At 35.1% G+C, this 10,934-nt stretch overlaps 1 protein-coding gene across 1 annotated transcript in view; it reads left to right on the top strand.

The window, feature by feature from the left end:
- The window catches only part of nhsa (Nance-Horan syndrome a (congenital cataracts and dental anomalies)), a 118,441-nt gene that overhangs the window by 48,649 nt on the left and 58,858 nt on the right, over nt 1-10,934 (top strand). The window lies entirely within an intron of this gene.

Raw genomic sequence — 10,934 nt, 5'->3', positions numbered from 1 at the left:
ACATCACTTTCAGTGCATTCATACATGCTATTCTCTTCCCATCTTTCTCTCTCTGCGTCTCTCTTCTTTTCTCTTTCTACAAAACAATCGCCTCTAAAAAATTCCTCAAAGCTGTTATCTCCTTTGTTGTGGCTCTTTTTCTCTCATGCACTTTTTCCGTTTTTGGCATTGTCTTTTTTCTCTCTCAACGCTCACTTTTAACGTAACTCACACGACTGAAGTGTTCTGCAGTGAATCTGTCTCTATATATCTGTCTTTCTCTGTCTCTGGATCTCTTATTTCTGATGTCATAGCCTGTGGAGCCGTATTACCCACAGAACTCAGTTCCCACAGTGAAAGAAAACGAAATAAGCCACATTTCTGCTGTATGCAGAATCTAATTTAGCATGACCAAAGCCTCTCTCATTCATTTGAGGCCCTAGAATCTCTTCGGCGCTCTCTAGCCAGCCCTTATGTGGAACTTGGCCATGACGCTTGTTTTGCTAGAAATGGGGGGAATTTTCTTTACCTGAGGATTGCACTTTGTTTTAGGGTTAAATAAAATTTCATTTTTGAACTTTACCCAGCCTGACTGTGACACTTTTATAAGTGTTAAAATGTTGTGTTTTGCTTTTCAACTTGCTCACTCTCTCTCTCGGTTTAAAAGCGTTTTTGTGGCATTTTTGCTGGGAACTCATGGTGGCCCACACAAGATGTCTGTTCCTGTGGAGGAGAAGTAACAAGCAGTTCAGGCATCAAATATTTACCTTTCTCTGAATTCTGTTCAAGCGGACTGCTGTGGCTGTGAGAGGTGGTTTGCTGTCTGCATGCTTGCTTATCTTAAAGGTTAAAATCTTAAAAGTTCGCTCAGAAATCATGCTTGATACAAACCTGAATGATTTGTGATACTCCTGCGAAACACAAGAGCAGAGTTTCAGGTGAATATTCGCTTTAACCATCAAGACGCAAGACATCAAAACTTGCAAACTTATAAGCAAACATTACCAACAAAACTTCCTTGGAAAGTAGCTTGACTATAAACAGCGTGGCTATGCAGGTAAAGCAACAAAACCAGTATGCCAATATACCAAACTAGCCCTACGGTAGTATGTTTTTTTTTTATGTCAATGTTGATGTCTAAAAAGCAGGGTGGCCATTATAATGTTGATCTAATAGTATATCTAATAGGGCTGTCCTCGACTAAAGATTTTTCTGGTTGACTAGTAGTCTTTTGTTTTCTGCATTAGTTGACTATTATTCACACATTTATTAAAGAGGTCATTGAATGCCCATTTTACACAAGTTGATATGATTCTTAATGAGAAATCTATAACATACTTTGGTTCAAATTTGTCAATGGTAGTGTAAAAAACATTCTTTTTACCTTGTCAAAATCAGCCCTTTTTAGAGCGAGCTATTCTGTTGCATGTTCCTTTAAATGCTAATGAGCTCTGCTCGCCCCGCCCCTCTCTGCCGTGGGATGACGAGCCGTAATGTTTACTTTAGCCTCATTTAGCTGTGTTTAGCTGCGTAACTTGCTAACTAGCACATTATTAAGAAAGGCCATTTGCAAAGATGCATAAAAAACCCTTATACTCACTTCTGCTGTGGGTGAAGCTGCATTACAAATGATTCGCACGAACACAGACGCATATGTAGATCGGGATCTGTACTTTCCTTTCAAAAACTAAAGTAATGTTAATCCTCTGCATCTTCAGCGGCTCAGATGTCGGGAGTAAATGATGACTGCTATGTTCATAATTACATCCAACAGCAGAACACCTCAATCGCTCAATCTGAGACATTCTTGTCTTCCCCTGCACCTGAGTCGACACAATGGCAATCGGAGTCGGACTGTTTCAGCTCAGTGAGGGCGGGTCTAAGGTCGTCACACCGACAAGAGGCTCAGAATAACCTGATTTTAAAAAGGGGATATTACTTTTAAAGTTTAAAAAATACCACTGGGTGGATTTTTATCATTGTAAGGTCGTTGTGTACACAAACTGCCAACACACATAAATGTTCAAACAACATGTAAAAGTTAGTTTTGTATCCGATGACCCCTTTAATAAACCATATAAATTATAATAATGAGCCTTTTTATTAGCCTACATAGCCTAATAATAGTTCAAGCGCATGCAAAAAAAAAGCTTGCCACAGTCCACCGGCAGATATAATAATTGAGAATGTGTCAGGGAAAAATAGTAAGGAGATTACATTTATGTTTTAATAATTTATTGATAAACTATTGCTTCCTTTGTTTTTGGCTTAAGAGATGAAGTCGGCGACACTGACTCGTCATCTCCGCAGTAGTGGAGTTTGGGATCAGTAAGACTTGTAATGTTTTTTAAAGAAGTCTCTTATGCTCATCAAGGCTGCATTTACTTGATCAAAAATACAGAAAAAACTGTAATATTGCAAAATGTTATTACAATATAAAATAATGGTTTCTATTTTAATATACTTTAAAATATAATTCATTCCCGATGCAAAGCTGAATTTTCATTGGCTGTTACTCCAGTCTTAAGTGTCACATGATCCTTCAGAAATCATTCTAATATGCTGATTTATTATTAGAATTATCAATGTTGGAAACGGTTGTGCTGCCAAATATTTTTTTGCAACCTGTGATTTTTTTTCCAGGATTCTTTAAAGAATAACAAGGTAAAAAGAACAGATTTATTCAAAATATAAATCTTTTCTAACAATGTAAACCTATGGTATCACTTTTTGTTAATTTAACAAATTATTGGTGAATAAAAGTATTAATGTCTTTCAATAATGTAATGTGTTTTTGATCAAATTAACATCTTCGATAAGTATAATAAACTTTTTCAAAAAACATTAAAAATCTTACTGATCCGAAATGTTTGAGCGGTAGTGTACACAATCTGAGGATAATTGTTTTCTACTTAAATTGGTTCATTTAAAAGTAGACATGTCACCCTCTATAGATATATTTTTCATGTCTGTAAGGCAAGTATACACAAAGTTTCGAAGTTTCACACTCAAGTTCAGAGAGACAGAGATGGCAGAAAGCACATCCTGTTTGCTTTCATTATTTTACAAAATTGTAATGTTTCATTGTTCCACTGATGTCACATGAACTGTTTTAACAACGTCATTACTACCTTTCTGGGCCTTGAATGTTTCAGTTGTGTTGCTGTCTATGCAGAGTCTTGGATTTCATCAAAAATATCTTAATTTGTCTTGTGGGTTTGGAACGACATGAATCTTGGAATGTAGGAATGATAATGACAAAATCTTCAATTTTGGAGTAAACTATCCCTTTAACACACTTTTGTCTTCAGATAATAGTGTGTATAAAGAACAAAATACATTTAAAAATGTTTGAACGTGTTTTTAGTGTGTTAGTGCGTAAAAAAATAATCAGCTGATTTCCTCCTTCACACAATCTGTTTCTCTCCCGTTCTTTTTGTCTCTCAGAGTTTCTTCTGTAATCCTCTTTCTTGGCAGATACGCTCCTGAGCGCTCACTGAAACCAGCTATTTGACTTCCATTAGCCTGCCGTGAAAGTATGAACACGTTTACTATAGAAACCACCCGCACAGAAAACCTCCTTCCAGCTCTTGTTTTCTCTATCTGAGTCTCAATCGGTGAGCCGAATTATCTCACGCCAAAAGATAATTTAGCGAACCTGAGACTTTTAAACTAATCTAAACTAATCAGATAACTTCTTAGGAAACAGTAGAGCCCCACAGCTGGCCTTTTCAGCGCTTTTAAGTCATTCAAATCAGTTATAATCACACTATTGTGCGTCAGCCGCCGTCTTCATCCAAGGACTTTGTTCGTCAAGTTTCCTTATGTTGTACTGACCATCTGCAGACCGCTGTGCCAGATTACACAAAAAACAGACTAAGTTTCATAGTTCCTTCAGACATCTCTGTTTTGATGGGATAAATCAACAGTTTTTGAATGGAGAATTAAGTTATGAGAGGGAGAAAAACAGACCCATGTCAGTTCTGGGTGCAGGCGAATAAGGTGAAATCAGATTGTAATTGGACTAAACCTCACAATTTATTTTTAAAGGTCTGGGCAGATGTTTGTCGATGGTTGTTTGAAGGTAGGAGGCTCTTCCAAATTATAAGTGCCCTTGTTAAAACAGCTCATTTTCATTTGAAGGTGGTGGGCATAATTGCAGCCAGATTCGGCCGTCAGCTACCTTAACTCAACCTGTCACAGTTTAGTCTAGGAGCTTCGCTCTGTTGCCGAGTCAGTCGGTCTGCCACGAGCCGAGCGGCACGCAAACTCCGGAAGGGATGTCGGAGCGGATTCGCTATCCGCTGTGTTGCCAGGCAAGATGCACCAGGGCTGCCAAGTCGCATTTTTGCCGCTTCAGAGTGGCAAGAGAGAGTGAGAGAGATTTTTCACAACACACACTTGCGTTTAATACTAAAATATGCCACAGTGTAATCATAAAAGTGTAATCATATTTTAAAAAAGCATCACTCTGTTTTTCAATATACATTTACATTTACATTTATTCATTTAGCAGACGCTTTTATCCAAAGCGACTTACAATTGGGAAATTGGGAATACAACAAGTGATTCATCCTAAGAAGGCAGATCAACATAGGAAGTGCTCAAAAATACCATATATCTCAGGCATTGTTAGATGAGTGCTGGATAGAAAGGGAAGATCAAAAAAGATTATTATTTTTTTTTTTAATTGAGTCAAATAGTGTCGAAAAAGATGGGTTTTCAGCAGACGCTTGAAAGCTGTTAAGGAGTGTGCATTCCGGATAGGGGTGGGAAGGTCATTCCACCAGACAGGAACATTGAATGAGAATATAATATAATGAGAATTGAATGAGCTGTTACTATAACCAATATCTGTTGGTTATAGTAAAAGCTAATCCTTTAATACTTCTCCCGCTTGACCTCTTTAACCTTTTAACGAAATGACCTTTCTTTATTTGCTGTATATGTGAAATATAATGATTTATTTTGTAATTGATGAGCTGTGAAAAATATGAAATTATATTTTGCCTTAGTAAATGAAGATTATTAAAGGTTTTAGATTCTGATATTATTTTTATGACACGTTTTATCCCAAATTTTCATCACTGTTATATATCTGGACAGTTTATTTTTAATGATGACGATCATTATTATGAATATTATTGTTGTTGTTTAATAAATTATTATTGATGAAATAATGCTATAATTATTACTGAAATAAAAATTGTAATAATAATGTTAAATTAATTTCTTCTTTTATGCCAAAAATCATTAGGAAATTAAATGAAGATCATGTTGCATGAAGATATTTTATCAAAACTTAATTTTTTATTAATTATCTGCATTGCTAAGAGCTTAATTTGGACTACTTTAAAGGCGATTTTCTCAATATTTTGATTTTTTTGCACCCTCAGATTACATATTTTCAAATAGTTGTATCTCGACCAAATATTGTCCTAACAATTATTATATATTTTAAATATTTTGCATTTCATTAGTGAGAAATTTGATGAAAATGTTCTTAATTGTCATAAAAATTAAATAATTTTTATATTTATATACATACATATATGTGTGTGTATATATATATATACAGCATTTCATTAAAAAGAATTTTGACAAAATCATAAAAAAATAATCTCATAATGTAATCATAATAGTCTGCATTTTTAATGCAAAATTTAATTTTATTGTATTGCTTTTGGGTTGAAATTTGATGTAGACATTGTGACATTCACCTTAAGTGTGTGGAAAAAAAAGTTTAAGTGCTTATTAAGTAAGCTATCATGTATGTAATAGGTGTGTATTTTTAGGCTATATATGGAGTGATTAACGTCTTGTGGAGGAAACTATGTGTGTGTGTCTATGAGGGTAGTATCCTAATGAGGGCACCAGGGAGAATGTATGGGACTAAACAATGAAATCATTTTGCTTGGAAGGTTCCACCGGAATATTCCGGAACCAGTCCATTCAGTCCTCTCTCGTCCTCTTTAAAACAGAGAGAGACAGACAGATGTAGGAACACAGTGAAATACTGGCAGAGAAAGTTGGTTTTGGAAGCAACAGAGATGGCGAGAAAACGAGAGACGAGTCCCTGACAGACTTTGTGTGACTGTTAACAGAAGGTTTGGAATAATCTGAGCTCTGACAGACAGACAACACACACACAAACAATGCAAAACCAGGCCATTGGCTGCCAGCACATGCTTCCCCGTCCAATCACAGCCTGTTTTGATCTGAATTACAATGCACATGCTGCATCTGTGTAATCCGGCCTCGTCCAATAGGGTTTGTCCCTTTTCTGTTGTTTTGATTCGTCTGGGTTGTGTTGCGTCTGTTTGAGCATCTGTTTTAAAACTTTATTTGTATTTTCAGATGCTTCTTTTAGTACAAATGTTTTAACACGTTCAACAGGCGTTCACACAATCCATTTTAATTCCATTTTGTGCCGTTTAGGAAAATAAAAAAGTTAACCGGGTCAGTTCTAATGTCATGTTGACTTTAAAGAGACATTTGTGCTCTTTTATTTACAGATGTTTCTCCAGTCGTCATATTTACCTAATTTGCCCTCCGAGTCTTTTTTTTTTTTTTTGGTAAATAAGGACAGAAAACTCACACTTTCTGTATATGCACTACTTTTCAAAGGTTTGAGGTTGGAAAGATTTTTTTATGTTTTTGAATTGAATCAAAAATACAGTGTAAACCGTAATATTCTGAAATATTTTTTACAATTTAAAAAAAACTACATTTTATTTGAATATATTGTCAAATGTAATTTATTTCTGTGATGCAAAGCTGAATTTTCAGCATCAATTCTCCAGTCTTCAGTCACATAATCCTTCAGAAATCATTCTAATATGCTGATTTGCAGTTTAAGAAATATTTCTTATTATTACACATTGTTACGCAAAAAAACAAAACAATTTTGAACAGTATTGAAACAATTTTCATGTTATTAAATTTTACAATCTCTCATTCTCTCAGTTTCACAGAACTTTTCCCTTTTTGCGTCTCTTTTTTTCTCCTCTTAAGCCTTTAAGATCACAGGAATTTCTTATTAACCTATTGAACAGTTGGCAGACCTTGGAGTCCCTGAAATATTTAAAACCTGTTTATTCAGAGCTTGTAATAATAATCACATTTGCAGTTTTTATGGTGGTGTTAAATGATCAGAATCCAAGCATGGAGACTTGGAGAGCATATTTCTGATACGAATACGATAATCACCCGTTGTCTGTCTTACACATACCAGTCTGTCAAAAAAGATGAAGATTTTCATCAAATGATAGCTGGAAATATCATTATCACAACATTATTTCGTAGGTTACAGTTTTGATAAAGCATTATGTATTTATGCCTCTAAAAACAATTACATTTTTAAATGTTTACTGTTGCATTGAGATGTAAAGCAGGTCTGTGTGGGGTCGTTTCACTTTGATTGCACACTGTCAGTTCTGCTTGTCTACATAGACTTGCGCAGACACATGTAGCACACGTGCAACGCTCATGCTCATCTGGTTTTAATCTGCTTTAATAGATTGGAGCTAAGGACATCTGTAATTTCAGCACATTCATCTCCTACTAGGGGCATATTAGCCAGACGTTCATTGACTTGTGTCACACACATGCAATCTCAGTTTGAGTTTGTAATTCTCTGAAATTGAGCTCTTATTTTGATCAAATCATCAGAGCCATTTCTTTAGAAGTTGTTCCAGTGGAAAAATGTCTGTGTGAGTATGAGGGCCATTCATATTTTGCTTTGTGTTGAAGCTTGCGAAATACTTTTTCTTCTGCCTTTACCAATCTCACAAACAGCTCTTTTGAAAATATCAGATGCAACTGATATTACTGGTAAATAAGGGCGTTTCAGCATAGTTACTGTAATGTTGCACCGTTTCTGGTTTCTCTCAGTCGGAGGTGTGCACACTGCATTATTGTTAGTCTTTTTTGTCAGGTCCTTGGTATGTAAATCCTTTTCACTGCCACATATTTTCCATGATAATTCCTCAAGCTCTGCTCTTGTCTAAAGCTGCAGGGCTGAGCAGAAAGACCTTTAAGAGGGTCTAAAGCCAGCCAGGTGTGCATTTAGTAGTTTTATTGAAGATTCTTCAATGTTTTTGGAGCTGACTGATTTCACACATTAACTTCCATATGTTGCCTTGTAAGATCTTGCAACAGTGTGGGAAAAACTTTTTTTCTGTTCATCTGAATGCATTGTTTTGTGTGGAGGGTGGAGGAGTAAAAAAAAAATATTTTCTTAATTTTTTTCTGACATTACAACCAATTCCCACATGCATTTACAGCTTGTAAGTAAAACTGAAAATGGAAAATATATGTACTTTTAACCTTGAGTTCTCTCAAACAAAAAACTTTAAACTGTAACTCTATAAGTGGAAACCAGTTGTTTTTGCATTCACACTGTCATTGGAAAGTGGATTGCTCCACTTTTGTTTTGACAGGCTGTCATTATGCTTTAAATTCATATGTTTTTAAAATTATGCAAATAAATCTCTTTTTTGAGTCTTATCTGTTTATGTGAATGAATTGTTCTGTATGGAAGCCTGTTTCAGCCTCAGAGAACAAGTTATAATTAAAAATAATAATTATTTATAATTAAATAAATAAAACTTTCTCATAATTGCAACTTTATATTTCACAATCCCTAAATGTGTGTAGTTTGTAAGGAGAAATAGTACGAACTAAGGGTGTTTTTACATTTGAGTCCAAAAAGTAAAAACAAGAAACCAGTTCTTTTTGCATTCACACTATCATTGGCCTTGAAAGTGGATTCAGATGTGTTTTGCTCCACTTTAGTTGTGATGAGGTATCATTATGTTTTTAATGTTTTTTTTTTTTTTTTTTTTAAATTTGGTGAATATGAAATCCTTTGCATTCACAATTATCTTTATAAGCAAACCACACTGTAGTATTAAAGAAAACTGGAAATAAAACACACTTGTGTTTTGTTTTAGAGAAATTTGATTCGCTGAATGATCCTCTTAGATTGATGTCCATGCGTTGCATTTTTAGGATCTAAGTGGACCAAAAAGTAAAAACGAGAATCCGGTTATTTTTGCATTCACCCTGTCATTTTTTTGAAAGTGGATTCTGATCTGTTTTGCTCCACTTTACTTGGGTCTCATTATGATCTTAATTAATGTTTTTTTTTTTTATTATGCGATGAAAATGAAGTGAACATGAAATGCTTTGCGTTCACAATTAACTTTATAAGTGAACCGCACCATAGAATTAATTATTTTGTTTCACTGAATGATTCCCTAGATTGACCTCTTTTTTTTTGAGTCTTATCTGTTTTTGTGAAGGAATTTATTTATTGTATGACTTTATATCTCACAATCCCCAAATGCATGTAGTTTGTAGAAAAAAGTGGTAACATTTTATTTTGATGGTCCCTTTTAAACATTTGGTTGACTATGAGTAACGATGCACCTACATCTTTACTAACTCTCATTAGAGTATTAATAGACTGTCTGCTTAATATCTGCCAACTCTTTATTGTGATGGTCTCTCAGCAGACATTCTACTGACTATAAGTAACTTTGCAAGTGCATGTTAACTTATTGTTAACTTATTCCAACCCTAACCCTACCAGTCTACTAATACTACTAACACATTTGAGTCCTCTATAAAAAAAAAAAAAAAAAAAAAAAAACTTAGACCTTTTTAAGTGGACCAAAAAGTAAAAATAGGAAACAAGTTATTTTTGCATTCACACTGTCATTGGCCTTGAAAGTGGATTCAGATCTGTTTTGCTTCACTTAAGTTATGATAGGGTCTTGTTGCGCTCTTAATTCATATGTTTTTTTAAATAATGCAATGAAAATGAAGTGAATATGAAATGCTTTGCATTCACAATGAACTTTGTAAGCAGCACCGCAACATTGAATTAAAGAAAACTGTAACTAAAACACACTTGTATTTTGTTTTAGAGAAATTTGATTCACTAAGTTCACTTGATTACACTCTTAATTCGTATATTTGTAGAAATGATGTAATGAAAATTAAGCGAATATGAAATGCTTTGCATTCACAATGAAAGTTATATGTGAACTGCACAGCAAACCTAGAGCAAACTGTGCTTTGAGCAAACTTTTGTTTTGTTATAAAGCAGTATGATTCACTTTGGGGTTTTTTTGAGCTAAAAATTTTAGAGTGTGCAAGCGTGAAAACACCTTTAAAATCCCCAAATTCCACAGTCTGGGAGATCCGGCTGTAACACCCTGGGAAACTCATAGAAGCTCCTTAGCAAACACCTCCATGGAAACAGCCAACTTTGTATATTTAAAAACCCAGCCGACTTTGCACTTTGACTTGAGAGGTTCATTGTAGACTAAAGAGTGTTTAGCACTAAACCAAGCAAAGACGGGGTTACCCATAACAACGTGGGCGAGCATTAACAGCCCTCGCTGCTTCACCTTGTATGGTAAAATGAAAGTGACTCAAGGTTTTATCTACGGCTTCCCCCTCTGCAAGCATCAAAGAAAACAAGTAAACAAGTGGCGGCCAGTGTCGACGTTTGACACGCTGAAGAAGAATGATGAGAGGGTTAGTGCGCTTACATAAACACCGGGAGACAAACTCACCATAACTAACTATCAGTCCTGTCACATTTTATTTAAGACCTTTACCTTTCTGGTGTACAGCTACTCTTTATGTCTTTTACAAATATAGTAAGAAGTGGTTTCCATCTCCTTTGTTAGAGTCCAGGCAGATTTTCACAGCTGCCTCATATGGGAACCTGCTGGAAGGATTTACTGTGGTTTTGTCCAACATTTTGCCCAACTGAATAACAACAGGGAATGAATTGGGAGTGGTTGAGAGAGAGAGAGAGAGAGAGAGAGAGAGAGAGAGAGAAAGACAGAGAGAGAGAGTGGTTATCTATATAAGGTAAAAAGAATTGGTGTGATTTGAAGATAAAAATAGAGAAATATGAAAGACAAACATGAGTGAAG

This window comes from Garra rufa, chromosome 18 (assembly GCF_049309525.1).
Source record: "Garra rufa chromosome 18, GarRuf1.0, whole genome shotgun sequence".
Lineage (NCBI taxonomy): Eukaryota > Metazoa > Chordata > Actinopteri > Cypriniformes > Cyprinidae > Garra > Garra rufa.
Note: the sequence above shows the minus strand (reverse complement) of the source record. Positions and strands in the feature narration are given on the sequence as shown.